Source organism: Schistocerca piceifrons, chromosome 4 (assembly GCF_021461385.2).
Source record: "Schistocerca piceifrons isolate TAMUIC-IGC-003096 chromosome 4, iqSchPice1.1, whole genome shotgun sequence".
Classification (NCBI taxonomy): domain Eukaryota; kingdom Metazoa; phylum Arthropoda; class Insecta; order Orthoptera; family Acrididae; genus Schistocerca; species Schistocerca piceifrons.
The window spans coordinates 474555738-474572879 of NC_060141.1; positions in this window are offsets into that span (position 1 = coordinate 474555738).

Here is a 17142-nt window from a genome sequence, read left to right on the forward strand (position 1 = left end):
GTCGCGGCATGCTACCAGTGTTAAAGACTGCGATGGAGCTCCGTATGCCACGGCAAACTGGCTGCCACTGACGGCGGCGGTGCACAAATGCTGCGCAGCTAGCGCCATTCGACGGCCAACACGGCGGTTCCTGGTGTGTCCGCTGTGCCGTGCGTGTGATCATTGCTTGTACAGCCCTCTCGCAGTGTCCGGAGCAAGTATGGTGGGTCTGACACACCGGTGTCAATGTGTTCTTTTTTCCATTTCCAGGAGTGTAGTTCTAATTAGCCTGGAAACAAAGCAAAGTATTGAATTTCTTTCTTAATAATTGTATCACAGCAGTACCTACCTGCACCCGCACATTTTTAGACTGTTTCTGAGCACCCTGTATAGTGTCATTCACGACGCCTCATAGTAACTCAGTGGTCCCATACAAGTAGAGGCTTTTTCGCTTACCCGTGTAGGATCGTTCTGCCGCGTCACATGCTTTCAGTCAGGAAATTGGCCTGTTTGCAGAAATATCACGTAGCAATACCAGACCAAAGGGCGTCGTTAGGTTGGTAACGGAATTACAAGTTTCTGTGAGACGCTGATAGCAGTCATGCACGATTTGGAGGACCCAAATGATGCACACCCACTGAGCCACACCTCTAGAGGATCGGTACCTGCCGGCCGCGGTGGCCGCGCGGTTCCAGGCGCTTCAGTCCGCAACCGCGTGACTGCTACGGTCGCAGGTTCGAATACTGCCTCGGGCATGGATGTGTGTGATGTGCTTAGGTTAAATGGTTCAAATGGCTCTGAGCACTATGGGACTTAACTTCTCAGGTCATCAGTCCCCTAGAACTACTTAAACCTAACTAACCTAAGGACAGCACACACATCCATGTCCGAGGCAGGATTCGAACCTGCGACATTAGTGGTCGCACGGCTCCAGACTGTAGCGCCTAGAACCGCTCGGCCACGTGCTTAGGTTAGATAGGTTTAAGTAGTTCTAATTTCTAGGGGACTGATGACCTAAGATGTTAAGTCCCATAGTGCTCAGAGCCATCTGAACCATTTGATCGGTACCTCTGCCGCCGCAATATAAGATTGCCAGCAGCAGGGAGTCAGCTACACTTGCTCTTGGAGCCATTTCGCAGCATGACGCTACGCAGACGCCGCCTGGTCGCTGCTCTTCTTCATCGTTCCTGGAAAATTGAATATAATGTATTTACTACACAGTCGTGGTCGCTTATAAGTAATTTTTATTTGTGGATGACCGGTTTCGATCTGCTGCAGATATCATCATCAGACCTACATTCCTTGGTGACAGTAGGAATCGCTGGCATGGAGCAGGTGCATCGATGCCACTGGATTTATTAAATAGGTCCGGGCTTTAGTACAGAGAGACTTTTCATTGTTATTAGTATTAATGATAGCAACTGTAAAGCTGGTAATGAATGTAATACAACAAATATCGGTCTTATTAGCATTTTATTACCTATTTCCTCACTGACATGCTGTCAGATGTGATTAATGACATCTAAGAGGAACGTACAGCGGCAGTACAGAAGGTATGAAACTTGGAGAAGAAGTTTCTTTGTCAAAGGAATCGCTAGAAAGGACAAAGTTGATAGAGTAGATAGAAGAAAACGGAAAACTATAGGGTTAAGACTAGCATGGGTAGTCTTAAAAATGTTACAGAGATACTGATTCACAGCTGGATAGGAGGAAAATTGCTGAGATATTTCGAGAGGGAAGCTACGCCGATGCTAACAGATGACTGTTTAATTTCCTCTTGAATGAAGAGTGATATTGGATAAGACGTAGATCACAGGGCAGTTTGTTCCAGAGTGGTGTGGCTGGAGTGGAGGACACAGAAGAAAAAAGTAGTGTCAAATTGCTGAACATATCCGATGTGGTATTGCAGTTGTAGAATGTTGATAGGTATTCGATATATGAGGAGTAGTGGCTGAAAAATTGACAAAAAAAAAATTACGTCGAATATTCGGTCGCATACATCTTTACTGACCATACGAAGGACTAACGCTGTACAGGGTGGCAGCCAGTCAAGGAATATTTTAGGCAATTGATTTAAAAAATTTATTTCAAAGGTCGAGTCAGATATTTACAAGTTTTCTCGTAGACCAACTTCAGCTGTGCCTACGTGACATTTATGTTCAGACAGGTGTCTTTATGATACTTAAGTGTACTGAAATTTATCACTGAACATAAGGAATAAAACAAAATAATAAATGGAAAAAATTATGTAACCATCCTTTGCAAACTGAAATTACTGATGGGGTAAGAAGACTTTAACGAATGGATGTAAGTTATTAATAAATGTAATTTTCAGCACTGCATTTGTAAAAACGATGAACAGAATATGGGAATGGAATGGAACTAAGTGGTGATTTGTGTGACCGAAATGATTACGACTTTCATCGGAGAGAGCGGAACTTAAACACCCGTCCGGCCACCAGGATTTAGGTTTCCGTGATTTATCGGTATTATGTTAGGCGAATGTCAGTAAAGGTATTTCACAAAATGCGAGTGATAATTTCCTCCGCGTCCTTGTTCTTTACGAACTTCTGTTTCTAATCATCTCCCCCCTCCATCCAATCTGAGTGGCAATAATCCACATCACTGTCTAACGTAATAGTCGACAGTTTCTTATGCAACAAATAATGAAAGTCCTGTAGCGACGAAGTTATACTGCAAGCCGGAGTCGAGAAACAGTTAGTTCCATACCTAATCTGCTCAGGTGGTAATAAGAAAAAAATTTAATTCAGCTGGGTTTCATGACAATGCAGGTCACACGCCTAGCGCTAACTTGACTATCTCCACGCAACGTCTAAGATTTTGTCGACTGCACTAAATCTCTAGAAGCAGTTCGCTACACGTCTACGGTAACATACTTTGGCTGCTGTGCTTGTTGTATTATTGAGTAATGTGGAAATAAAATGAACACTTTTCAGAGGTCACAATACACACTTATCTGTGATTTGCCATGAGTATTTTTATGACCTAGGAGACATTTATACCCCAAAATAGTTTGCTGATTGGAAGACGTACACAGCCTGACAGAAAAGTGGTCGGAAGTCAACGTAATTTCGTACATGTACACACCATCTGCGAATACATAAACTGATTTGAGTTGCAATTCTCTGTAACAGGTCGAACGGTCACCAGAACACACTAGCGTTGTCGTATGTGGTGTTGTTACCAGGTCTGGTAACGTATACTGTAATTTTTCCTCCTATCTATGTAATTATGTAGTTATGTAATTCTCACTTCGATGGAGCAATCAATCATTCGTAATAGGAAACACAGTCATAACTCAGTCGCTCAAAATGATTCAGAAATTTTACTTGTTAGAAAGAAATCGGGCGATGATTCTTCTTCTCTGCAGGCTCGTGCTTTGCGGCAGTCTGCTAATCTGTACAAATAAAATGCCTCGTATTTTTGGGAGCGTTGTATAATCAGTCGGGAAACCTCAGATAAGCGGATATTTGCCTTTGATGAAGTTTAACCTTCCGAAAAAGTAATGGAGCTCTTGGATTATTAAATGGAGGTTCGTATCCGGTCTTTCGGAAGTTCCCTTCTGATTAACGGCTACGCAATATATCGACGAATATCACTAATTCTCAAATGTCCAATAATGTAAATTGTTACACATATTTTTTATGGAGGAGCAATATATATATATATTTCCCTTTTAATCGTACAATTTCGTATCAGTTATCTTTTGTCATAATTCTCAATATTAAGATTACAATTCTTCAAACAATGCCCAGGCTAATCGGCACGAAGACAATCTCGGAAGCTTTTTTCTAACAACCACCAGAGAGAGTACTACAAAGAATAATTATGCGCTCATGGCATAACTATTGTATGAAACTACTTCGCGCATGGATTCTGCGAGTATGAAGATAGAAAATTAGTAAACGTCATTCAAGGGTAGAATTGTATCAGAATAATTCATCGAATATAAAGAGATATTACAATACGATGGGCGTAAATAGCGTTAGGTATTGAGTGATCGCTATTGTGGACGCGGAGATGCCACGTACCCGTGTCAGACAGCATTATCAGCACCTGTCAAAGTTAGAGAAGTACCTGATTGTGCGTCTCGATTAGGCCGGCTGGGCGATTTGTGCAATATCAAGATTTGCCTGACATACGGATGTGACAGTGGCCCGATTTTTGTACTGCAAGTGAGGGCAACCATACACTTCGCCAAGGTTCCGGTTGATCGAATGTCACTACAGAAGATGATCGCCGTACTGCTCACCAAGCACATCTTAAGCCGTTCACATCTGCGTCTGCCATTCGAAAACATGTAATGGCCTCCCTGCAACATTCTGTGTCACTCTGCAGTATTGGTAGAGACTAGAAGCAGCCGCACTAGGGAATTACCAACCACGCAGAGGCTGCCAGTAACAACACAACACAAACAGATACTTTTGAAATGGTGCTATGGCCGGGAAGCAAGGAGTGCTGAAGCCTGGCATTTCACTGTGTTCAGCGATGAATCTCTTTTCTGCACTACCCTGGATAACCATCGTCGACGAGTACATCGCAGACCTGGGCAGAAGGTCAATACTTCAGATGTTTTGGAAAGGCGCAAAAATATTACCCCTGATGGCCAGACGGCGAGGTCAAGGCCGGTAGTGATTGCGGGAACTCTGACAATACAACCGTACGTCACGGACATTCTGCGTCCTCATGTGTTGCCACGCGACAGTATCGATGTGCTCTTTTTCAGCAGAAATATGCTCGTTAACACATAGTACGAGACACTAATGACTGTCTGTGGTATCTGCAGACAACAGGTGTGGCAGCCACAGCTATGTAATCTAAAAATATAGGCTAAATACAGCTGAAGCGCTTTGTTAATACCCAAGACATCTGCTGGATGTTGATACACGCCTACGGAAGATCTGCCCCTGATAGAGCATGTGCGGGACCAGGTCGGCTGTCGTCTCCGTGATAGTGCCAATATGTAGAACATGAAGGGCCAGTTTGAACAGTTGTGGGCGACCTACCCTCAGGAGAGGATACAACGGCTTTAAGACATCCTTTCCAACAGAATGTGAGCATGCATCTAGGTCAGATGTGTGTACAACGTCATAAATGGGATCATACTGCCAAGTTCTTCGTAAATTCGACACGATTTTGCAATCACTGAAATGACATCATATATCCTCTAACCTGGGAAGATTCGTTAGTTCCTCCCGATCAGGTGCTTCACATATCTCGCAGGCAGTGTACGCCCGAAGGGAAAGAACAGAGTCACAAATAATTAATAGAGTCGGTAACATGATGATTACCACAGGGGCCACAATATCAGTACTGTTGTCCGCTTCCGTAAATGAGTGGTCACCGTGTCCGACGGTAAAACGCGATAATGTTAAAGACTATTGCTGGTAGAAGCGCTGAAATAGACCTCGCTCAGGTAATACAATTACAAAAACTTACTTAAAAGTATTTGTTGCATAATTCTAGGTGAACGTGAAAACATTCACGTCACGTACGGAACTAATACCAAAAAATCATTGCAAAATAAGTTGAGTAATAAGAAGACAAAGCAAAGAAAAGGTACATAAACTAACAAAACCAATTCTAAAAGTGAGCAGGTAAATTCTTCATCAGAATCCTCTGACGGTGAGTGGATATTTGTACACACGCTCTACTGAAGGACAGGTTCAGTGTTGGATATACAAAATATAGGCTCAGTGCTCCTATTCAGGAGGAGAAAACTCTGAAGCAGTCTATGTTTGTGGGCTGCGCGGAGAATGACCCCACAATGCCCGCTGCTTGCCAGTTATTCATCAAGACGGGCAAGATGAAGTATTGTTCTTTTGCTAAAAAAGAGCCTTTTGTAAAAAAAATTGTTTTTACTTCATGTATGTTTCAAGTATCCCATCTTTCCTCACTCTCCCCCACCCTGGCGCCAGCCCCAGGTTGGCAGTTTATGTGGCTGACAGTCGAGGTCTCCTTGGTGCAGCTATCTTGTTCGCTCGCTCCTTTGTTACCGAATGTGCGTAGAGTAGAAATGACGACAACACAGCAACAAAAGCCATTTTGAATTTCAGCTGCAAAGTAGTTACAGGTGTGGAGTGTGACTCTCGTCGAGAGTACGCCTCTGCATCTCCTGCAGCACAAAGCATTCGACGACGGCACTAGCAATTTGTGAGCTCGCTCAGGACGAAGGGCGAATTCGAAAGAGTTTTGCAAGTAGTCCACACAAGTCTACTCGTCGTGCCAGCAGGAATGCATACGTGATAATGTTTGGTAATGATGCAATTTAAAACTGTGGCTATTTCTCAATATTACGCCTCTTCAGAAGTTAACGGATACATATTCATGTAACTTCATGTATTGTATCATACACAACGTATGATTAAATTATCTTATTCGTAACGAGCGGTCTAAGCTCTTTTCATTTATTTTTGACACAACCGAAGTTATAAATATACACTACTGGCCATTAAAATTGCTACACCAAGAAGAAATGCAGATGATAAACGGGTTTTCATTGGACAAATACAATATACTAGAACTGACATGTGATTATATTTTCACGCAATTTGGGTGCATAGATCCTGAGAAATCAGTACCCAGAACAACCACCTCTGGCCGTAATAACGGCCTTGATACGCCTGGGCGTTGAGTCAAACAGAACTTGGATGGCGTGTACAGGTACAGGTGCCCATGCGGCTTCAACACGATACCACAGTTTATCAAGAGTAGTGACTGGCGTATTGTGGCGAGCCAGTAGCTCGGCCACCATTGACCAGACGTTTTCAGCTGGTGAGAGATTTGGAGAATGTGCTGGCCAGAGCAACAGTCGAACATTTTCTGTATCTAGAAATTCCCGTACAGGACCTGCAACATGCTGTCGTGCATAATCCTGCTGAAATCTAGGGTTTCGCAGGGATCAAATGTAGGGTAGAGCCACGGGTCGTAACACACCTGGAATGTAACCTCCACTGTTCAAAGTGCCGTCAATGCGAACAAGAGGTGACCGAGGCGTGTAACCAATGGCATCCCATACCATCATGCCGGGTGATACGCCAGTATGGCGATGACGAATACACGCTTCCGATGAGCGTTCACCGCGATGTCGCCAAACACGGATGTGACCATCATGATGCTGTAAACAGAACCTGGATTCATCCGAAAAAATGACGTTTTGCCATTCGTGCAGCCAGGTTCGTCGTTGAGTACACCATCGCAGGCGCTGCTATCTGTGATGCAGTGTCAAGGGTAACCGCAGCCATGGTCTCCGAGCTGATAGTCCATGCTGCTGCAAACGTCGTCGAACTGTTCGTGCAGATGGTTGTTGTCTTGAAAACGTCCCCATCTGTTGACTCAGGGATCGAGACGTGGCTGCACGATCCGTTACAGCCATGCTGATAAGATGCCTGTCATCTCGACTGCTAGTGATACGAAGCCGTTGGGATCCAGCATGGCGTTCCGTATTACCCTCCTGAACCCACCGATTCCATATTCTGCTAACAGCAGCGCGAGCAGCAATGTCGCTATACGATAAACCGCAATCGCGATAGGCCACAATCCAACCTTTATCAAAGGCGGAAACGTGATGGTACGCATTTCTCCGACTTACACGAGACATCACAACAACCTTTCAGCAGGCAACGCCGGTCAACTGCTGTTTGTGTATGAGAAATCGGTTTGAAACTTTCCTCATGTCAGCACGTCGTAGGTGTCGACACCGGCGCCAACCTTGTGTGAATGCTCTGAAAAGCTAATCATTTGCATATCACAGCATCTTCTTCCTGTCGGTTAAATTTCGCGTGCATAGCACGTCATCTTCGTTGTGTAGCAATTCTAATGGCCAGTAGTGTATTTCTTTGGGTGGTCAGTCCCACCAAAATTTCCTCCTCTCTGTGACCGAGCGAGGTGGTGCACTAGTAAGATTTTGGGTTCCTATTCGAGATGACGAAGGGTTGTGCGGTATATAAATGAAGTAAGATTAAGTTTTAAATACATTTTCTGGAGGTGGTGCCCCACAGCTTTTTTCTTTTTCTTTTTTTTTTTTTTGAGTGATCAGTCTTCCGACTGGTTTGATGGTGCCCGCCACGAATTCCTCTCAATTTCTCTCCTATACCGACCTGTTCATCTCGGAGTACCACTTGAAAATTATGTCCTCAGTTATTTTCTGAATGTGCTCCAGTTTCTGTTTTTCTCTTCGGTATTCATCCATTAGTGCCATGGAAGTAATTCCCTGATGTCTTAACAGATGTCCTATCATCCTGTCCCTTCTTCTTGTCAGTGTTTTCCATGTATTACTTTTCTCGCTGATTCTGCGTAGAACCTTCTAATTCCTTACCTTATAAGTCCACCTAACTTTCAACATTCGTACCACACAGTGCTGTGCTCCAAACGTACATTTCCTACAATGAAGGGCTATGTCTGGTACTAGTAGAGTTCTATTGGCCAGAATGCCCTTTTTGCCAGTACTAATCTGCTTCTTATGTTCTCCTTGCTCCGTCCGTCGTGGGTTATGTTGCTGCGTAGTAGTAAAATTCCTTAACTTCATCTACCCCGTGTCCATTAATCCTAATGGTAAGTTTCTCGCTGCTCTCATTTCTGCTACTTCTCATTACTTTCGCCTTTCTTCGATTTACTCTGTACTTATTAGACTGTTCATTCTGTTGTGCAGATTCTGTAATTCTTCTTCAGTTTCACTCAGGATGGAAAAGTCACCAGCGAATCCTATCACTGACATCCTTTCATCTTGAATATTAATTCCATTCTTGAACCTTTCTTTTATTTCCATCATTGCTTCTTCGATATACAGAGTGAACAGAAGGGACGAAAGACTACATCCCTGTCTTCCACGCGTTTTAATCCGAGGGCTTTATTCTTGGTCATCCACTCTTATTATTCCCTCTTGGCTCTTGTACCTATTGTATTTTTCCCGTCCCTCCCTATAGCGTACCCCTATATTTCTCAGAATAGCGAACATATTGCACCACTTGACAGTGCCGAACGCTTTTTGCAGGTCAACAAATTCTACGAATATGGCTTGATTTTTCTTTACTATTGCTTCCACTATCAACCTCAAAGTCAGATGTACCTCTCTGGTGCCTTTACCTTTCCTAAAACCAAACCGATAGTCATCCAACACATCCTCAGTTTTCTTTTCCATTCCGCGTATTATGCTTGCCAACAACTCGGTTGCCTGAGCTGTGAAGGTGATCGACAGATAATTCTCGCACTTGTCTGCTCTTGCAATTTTCAGAATTGTGTGGTCGATGTTTACCAGTTTCGTACATTTTACACACCAAAGTGGATACTCGTTTTGTTGCCACTACACAAAGGATTTTTGAAATTCTGATGGAATGTTATCTACCCCCTTTTGCCTTATTCGGTCTTAAATCTTCCACAGCTCCTGCATATTTGAAAAATTTTATGATTACAGCCTCGAGCTGCTGATAAAATTCTACAAAATTCTTTATTTAACAACTATTTTCGATGTACAGACCATCATTAGGCTCTTGTATACCAAACTGAAATAATACATAGGTAGCATTACGACAATAAACCATTGCAAATCTGTTCAATGATGTAAACGCTCAGGTAATAAAATTACAAATACTTGCTTAAAAGTATTTGTAGCATAATACTAGGTGAACGTGAAATCATTCACATCACGTAATAAAACTCGAATTTACCACTGAAAGTAAAAGTATAACACACACACACACACACACACACACACACACACACACACATACAGTGATGTAACCAACGTGAGATTGCCCACAGACCATTAGCTGCCATAGGTAGTGAACCCTCAACTCCTGGGACAGACAGCCCCCCCCCCCCCCAGCTTTCTAGCACTTTCATCCCACTTCAGGCCTCCTGCTGAATCCAGTGTGGCTCCTCCCACCGTGTCATCCTTCTCCAGGCTGAAGCTGCACAGAAAATGCTTCAGCGTCGAGAATCTTAAGCCTTTTTCTATACAGATTAATGTGGCTCCAACAGGTGGTACGAATGTAAACTTTACCAAAAGTCCATCACTAGAAGCCATTATACCAATTCGCTGTTGCATCGGCGTTCATTAAAAAAAAAAAGCAGAATTCATATTTAAGCAGAGGCTTTGGCTGAGTCTCGTTACCAGAAATGTTTGCAAGCAGGAATAAATTTAAATACATTTTAAAAGAGAAAACTAAATGAAGAAAATGGAAGAAGCTAAGAAAAACTTGACAAACGGATTAGTCCAAACAACGAAAAATTGAACTAACACCAAAAAAGCATTGCAAAATAAGGTGAGTAATAAGAAGGCAACGCAAAGAAAAGGTAAATAAACTATGAAAACCAATTCTAAAAGGGAGCAGGTAAATTCTTCATCTTCATCAGAATCTTCTGACGGTAAGTGGATATTTGTACTCACACTCTGCTGAACAACAGGTTCGGTGTTGGATATACAAAATATAGGCTCATTGCTCATGTTTGGGAGGAGAAGACGATGAAGCAGCCCATGTTCGTGGGATGCGTAGAAACTGACCCCATAATGCCCGTTGCTTGCCAGTTCCTCACCAGGAGGGGAAAGATGACGTATTGTTGTTTTGCTTGTTATATCCTAGCCAGTAATGCCACCCGAGCCCGCTGCCAAAAGGTTGGCAGCATCAAAGTCCGGACGCCGTCCGCATAAGCAGCGCCAGCGAGACAGCAAATCGCCTCAAGTCTGCGCGCGCCACCGCTGGCTTCTGGCTTCTTAAGTGCTGGAGTCGCGAGCGCTAGGACAGTTCTGTATTCGCCGCTCAGTTGTATACTCGCCACCGAATTGTGTACTTGCTAGTCAGTTGTGTGTTCATCGCAGCAGAGTTGTTGTTTGTCGTCAGCCGACGCTGACCTAGCCGCTCCGACTCGAACTAGACAGATTTCTGTAGACACGGAGTTCACTACTGTGTTTCTGTATCTTCGTTAATAAAGATAAGTACCAACTTTTATTTAATCAGAGTGTTTGGGTTTTCATCTTTCTGTTCACTGTTCCAGCGGACCGGTCGGCCCGCTATTAAAAGTGTGGCGGTGACTTCGTAAGCCGTTTCTACAGCGAATTGTTTGTCGCTACGAACGCCGCCACAAAACTGGCGACGAGGACTTCCGAACTCGTGTGCAGGGCTGGTTCAACTTGTTCTTGTTATACTAATTATAGAGATAAAATTTTGGGGGCTGGTTTAATTTGTGTTCACTATGTCTGCCGAATTACAACAGTTGATCTTGTTACAGAGTCAGCAAATACAAAGTCTGGTGGAAGCAATCGCCAAACAAGCGGCTAATCCTCCAACACAAAAGGAACAAGCACAGGCAGCACCACCTTTCCGTGCTTTTGATGCATCAAGAGAAGAATGGCGAGAATATTTCGCGCAGTTGCAGGCGCACATGACAGTCTACAAAATCACAGGTACTGAGCGGCAGCTTTATTTAATTTCCACTGCAGGCGTGGAAATCTATCGACTACTTTGTAAGTTGTACCCGGAATCCCAGCCAGAAGCTTTAGACTATGACGTTGTTGTTAACAAGCTTGCTGAGTATTTCGAGTCGCGAGTTCATGTGGCAGCAGCCAGATTCAAGTTCTTCAGATTAAAGAAACTGCCACATCAATCTAATAAACAGTGGTTAACAGATTTACGGGGCCTCACCCGTCAGTGCCGATTTAATTGTGTGTGTGGAGCTTCCTACAGTGATGTCATGCTACGAGACGCTATTACTCAAAACATTGCAGATTCTAGTATTCGTGCTGCTATCTTAAAGTTGCCTGACCCGTCATTAGAGACTGTGATGAACATCATTGAAGCCCAAGATACTTTTGACTATGCTGAGTGTGAGTTAGATCAGCCATGTATTTCTCAAATTGCCTGTGCTAAGCAAGTTATGTCACGCCCGTGGCCCCACCGGCAGAGTCAGACTGTAAACACTAGCCGGCCGCGTCATGTTAAACACATTCGTCAGCCGCGTGTGCAAAATGATAGAGTTAAGTCTTGCCCTAAGTGTGTTCTTGCTCATCCTCGTGAACGTTGCCCGTTAAGAAACGCGGTTTGTCACTTTTGTCAAAGGAAAGGACACATCCAGACTGTTTGTTTGCGTAAACGCAAGAACAATTCTAGTGCTGCCCAGCCCATGGATATTCATGTTCTTCAAAGCCAGCCCGCCCAGAAGGTCGCGTTTAAAGACTCTTCCACGGTTCGTGTGGGTAATAAACTTGTTCGCAGTAAGCCACCCACCCAGCCCTCTGCTATGCGACCCAAGCGTAATTCAAACGCTGTAAAAAGTAATGTACAGACTGCAAGTGAAGCGGGAGTTGTTGTTCCACCCGCCCATCCCACGAGTTATCGTAAGCAGGGAACACGCGCTAAACGCGCTGATTTTGTGTCTTCCGCCTCCACTGCACCGATCCAGAGACAGTGTAATAAACTATTTGTGAAGCTACGCATCCAGGATAAGACCTTCAATTTTCAATTAGACACTGGTGCGTCTGTGACTCTCATAAATAGTGCTACGTATGCGGCTATCGGCCGCCCTAAACTTTCAGCGGCAAAACATTCTTTGGCTACTTATAGTGGAGAACAAATTCCTGTGTTAGGTGTATGTAGCGTACCAGCCACATTCCGTGGCAATACAAAAACAGTTTCATTCACAGTGCTCCGCGCTACAGACAGTGTAAACATTTTCGGATTAGACTGTTTTGACTTGTTTGGCCTGTCTATCCAAGACAATGTGTTGCAAATTAATTCTGTTGTTGTTCCTCAAGACAGCATAACCGATTTGTGTAAACGGTACAGTGACATATTTAAAGACGAACTAGGTTGTGCTGCGAACTTTGCCGCGCATATTACGTTAAAAGATAATGCTCAGCCTCGATTTTGTTGTGCTCGTCCAGTGCCTCACGCCCTCCGGGCACCTGTAGAAGATGAACTTCATCGTTGGCAAAACAACGGTGTTATTCAACCCGTTTCAGCGAGCCAGTGGGCTTCTCCCTTAGTTATTATAAAGAAACCGTCTGGCAAGTTACGTTTGTGTGCTGATTTTAAGTCGACAGTTAATCCTCAGACTGTCATTGATTCTTTTCCTTTGCCTAGACCGGACGAGCTGATGGACAAGTTAGGGGAAGCTCGTTTCTTTTCCAAAACTGATCTCCGTGAAGCATATTTGCAATTGCCCCTCGACGAGCAATCACAACAGTATTTTGTCATAAACACGTCGTTGGGGTTGTTCCGTTTTCTGCGTTTGCCTTTTGGTTGTGCGTCAGCTCCAGCTGTTTTTCAGCGTTTTTTGTCACAACTTCTGGCTAATGTGCCATCGTGTTGCAACTATTTAGACGATATTGTTGTGTCCGGTCGGACGCCTGCTGAACATTTCCGTTATTTGGAGTGTTTGTTTAAAGTGTTGTCTCAGGCAGGCCTACGTTGCAACATCGATAAATGTTCATTTTTCCTTACGGAGCTGGAGTATCTGGGACATGTTATTAATGCTCAAGGCATTCATCCCTCCCAGTCACATATAGCAGCTATTCGTGATTTGCCCGCCCTTCGCAATCTGCATGAATTGCAAGCAGTTCTTGGCAAATTGACATATTATATTAGGTTTATACCTAATGCATCACAGATTGCTGCACCGTTGCATCGTCTCCGCCGTAAGAATGTTCCGTTTGTGTGGTCAGCTGATTGCCAATCAGCCTTTCAGCAGCTTAAAGAGGCTTTATTGAATGATCGTTGTCTGGTCCATTACGACCCTAACAAGCCTCTGGTGTTAGCTTGTGATGCCTCTTCTTTCGGCCTCGGTGCTGTGTTGTCTCACCGAGTCGGTAACACCGAACGTCCTATTGCGTTCGCATCTAAATTGCTAAACAAAGCTCAGTGTAATTATAGCTAATTGGACAAGGAAGCGTTGGCTATTGTGTTCGGTGTCACAAAATTCCATCACTACCTCTATGGTAGACTATTCTATTTAGTAACAGATCACAAGCCCCTGACGTCACTGTTTCATCCGTCTAAACCAGTTCCTCAGCGGACAGCTCAGAGACTACAACGTTGGGCTCTTTTGTTATCACAATACCAGTATGAGATACTGTATCGCCCTACAGCTCAGCATGCAAACGCTGACGCGCTTTCTAGATTGCCGATTGCTGCGGATGATGTCTTCGATTCCTCTGACGACTCTTGCCATCAGATTGACGCCGATGAGCATCAATCCCTCCGGGATTTTCCGATTGATTATCGTCAGGTGGCACGTGAGACAGTTACGGATCCTCATCTGAGTTTACTATTACGTTTTGTTCAACTTGGTTGGCCGTCCAAGGCAAAGGACATATCGGATCCTGTGGTTCGTCGCTATTATCCGCAACGTCATCTGTTGTCTGTTTCGCACGGAGTTTTGCTGTTACGCACCGAGAATGACCAGCTTCGTGTAGTGGTTCCTCAAGTGCTCCAATCCAAGGTCCTCGACTTGTTGCATCAAGGTCATTGGGGAGTGGTCCGCACCAAGCAGCTTGCCCGCCGTCATTGTACATGGATCGGCATTGATAAGCAGATTACGCAGATGTCTACAGATTGTTCGACGTGTGCCGAACACCAAGCTGCTCCGCCTCAACGCTATTTTGAGTGGGCACGCCCTGCCGGTCCCTGGCAGCGAGTACATATTGATTTCGCTGGTCCATATTGGAATTCTCGTTGGCTCATCATGATAGATGCATTTAGTAATTTTCCGTTTGTTGTGCCCATGCAGTCTACAACGTCTGCACAAACTATACAGGCGTTGACTTCAATTTTTTGTATTGAGGGTCTTCCAGAAGTTTTAGTGTCTGACAATGGTCCACAATTTACCTCTGCTGAATTTGACAGTTTTTGTTCTGCCAATGGCATTCGCCATGTTCTTACTCCGCCGTTCCACCCTCAATCGAATGGTGCAGCGGAACGTTTTGTACGCACATTCAAGGATCATATGGACCGCCTTCGTGCTACGCACTCTCGTCAGCAGGCCCTCATCACGTTCCTGTCGTCGTACCGGACCACGCCACGCGACGGCCCTTCGCCTGCGGAGCTTCTCCACGGCCGTCGTCATCGCACCCTACTACGGTTGTTGCACCGCCCGGATCGACCCGCCGCTTCTGAGCATCGCACGCGTTTTCAGCGCAACGACGCCGTTTTTTTCAGAGTTTATCACGGTCGCCGTCGTTGGGAACGTGGTACCGTGATAAGTGTCCAGGGTCGCGGTTTTTATACTGTTCAAGGTGCTACTGGGGTGCACAGGAGGCATCAGAACCAGTTGCGCCGCGCTGGCCGCCCGGATTCTGCCGCTCGTTCTTTGTCCACAGATTTGGTCCGCGGCGGGTTCCAGCCGCGCCTTCCGACTTCGCTGCCGCCCCCAGGGCAGCAGCAGCAGCCGTCGCCGCTACCACGCCGACAGCCCGTCCCGTTGATGCCTCCCGCGCAGCTTCATCCGGGAGCGCCCCAGGTGGTCGCTCCGGCGCCTGCGGTCCCTCTTCAGTCGCCACCGCCTTCGGAGCTGATGGACGTCGGCCCCTCAGCCGGGCCGCCTTCCCAAGCGGTGGCTGTGCAGCCTGTCCTGCAGCCGCTTTCCTTGGGCAACCCCAAGGAGTCTGACACCGCAGCGCCTTGTCCGGCGCCCACTCAGCAGCCGTCGACGCAGCGTCAGGAGACGCTGCCTCTCTTCGTGGGTCCCGACGCCCCGTCGCGTCCAGTACCAGAAGCTGCGCCCGTGGTCACGGGCGTGCACCCTGACCTCGGTTTTCAGTCGGTGTTTCCCGAGGCCCCGCGCAGCCAATGCTGGGGTGCGGACCGGGGACTGCCACCGACAACAGTCTCCGCCCCGGTCTCTTCTGCTACGCCTGCGGCCAGACCCCTCCCCCGCCGTCGACGCTCGCCACGTCATTATTCAACGACGGTGCGGCGATTTGGGGGGGAGGAGTGTTATATCCTAGCCAGTAATGCCACCCGAGCCCGCTGCCAAAAGGTTGGCAGCATCAAAGTCCGGACGCCGTCCGCATAAGCAGCGCCAGCGAGACAGCAAATCGCCGCAAGTCTGCGCGCGCCACCGCTGGCTTCTGGTTTCTTAAGCGCTGGAGTCGCGAGCGCTAGGACAGTTCTGTATTCGCCGCTCAGTTGTATACTCGCCACCGAATTGTGTACTTGCTAGTCAGTTGTGTGTTCATCGCAGCAGAGTTGTTGTTTGTCGTCAGCCGACGCTGACCTAGCCGCTCCGACTCGAACTAGACAGATTTCTGTAGACACGGAGTTCACTACTGTGTTTCTGTATCTTCGTTAATAAAGATAAGTACCGACTTTTATTTAATCAGAGTGTTTGGGTTTTCATCTTTCTGTTCACTGTTCCAGCGGACCGGTCGGCCCGCTATTAAAAGTGTGGCGGTGACTTCGTAAGCCGTTTCTACAGCGAATTGTTTGTCGCTACGAACGCCGCCACAAAATTGCTAAAAAAGAGTCTTTTGTAAAAAATTGTTTTTACCTCAGCCTAAGCATGAATAATGTACAGTTATATCTTAACTTTCTCAAAAACGTCTGGAATTGTTGATTTTATTACCCCAAATGAATCAAGTATCCCATCTTTCCTCACTATCCCCCACCCTGGCGACAGTTCCAGGTTGGCCGTTCATGTGGCTGACAGGTCTCCTTGGTGTAGCTAGCTCGCTCGTTCCTTTATTACCGAATGTGCGTAGAGTAGAAATGACGATAACACAGCGACAAAAGCCATATTGAGTTTCAGCTGCAAAATAGTTACAGGTGTGGAGTATGACTCTCGTCGAGAGTACGTCTCTGCACCTCCTACAGCTCAAAGCATTCGATGATGATACCAGTAACATTTTAAGTATCTGGTTGTTTCAGTAAAGGCAAAATCAGTTGTTAGCCATGTGTGCTCGTTCAGGACGTTTTGCAAAGTAGTCCACACAAGTCTACTCATCGTGCCAGCGGGAATGACATAAGCGACTCTGTTTGGTGATGATACAATTTAAAATTGTGGCCGTTTCTCAATATTGTGCTCCTTCAGAAATTAACGGATACATATTCACGTAACTTCACGTATTGTGTCATACACGACGTATGATTAAATTGTCTTATAGTTAACGATCGCCCTAAGCTCTTTTAGTTTACTTTGACACGGCCGAATAGT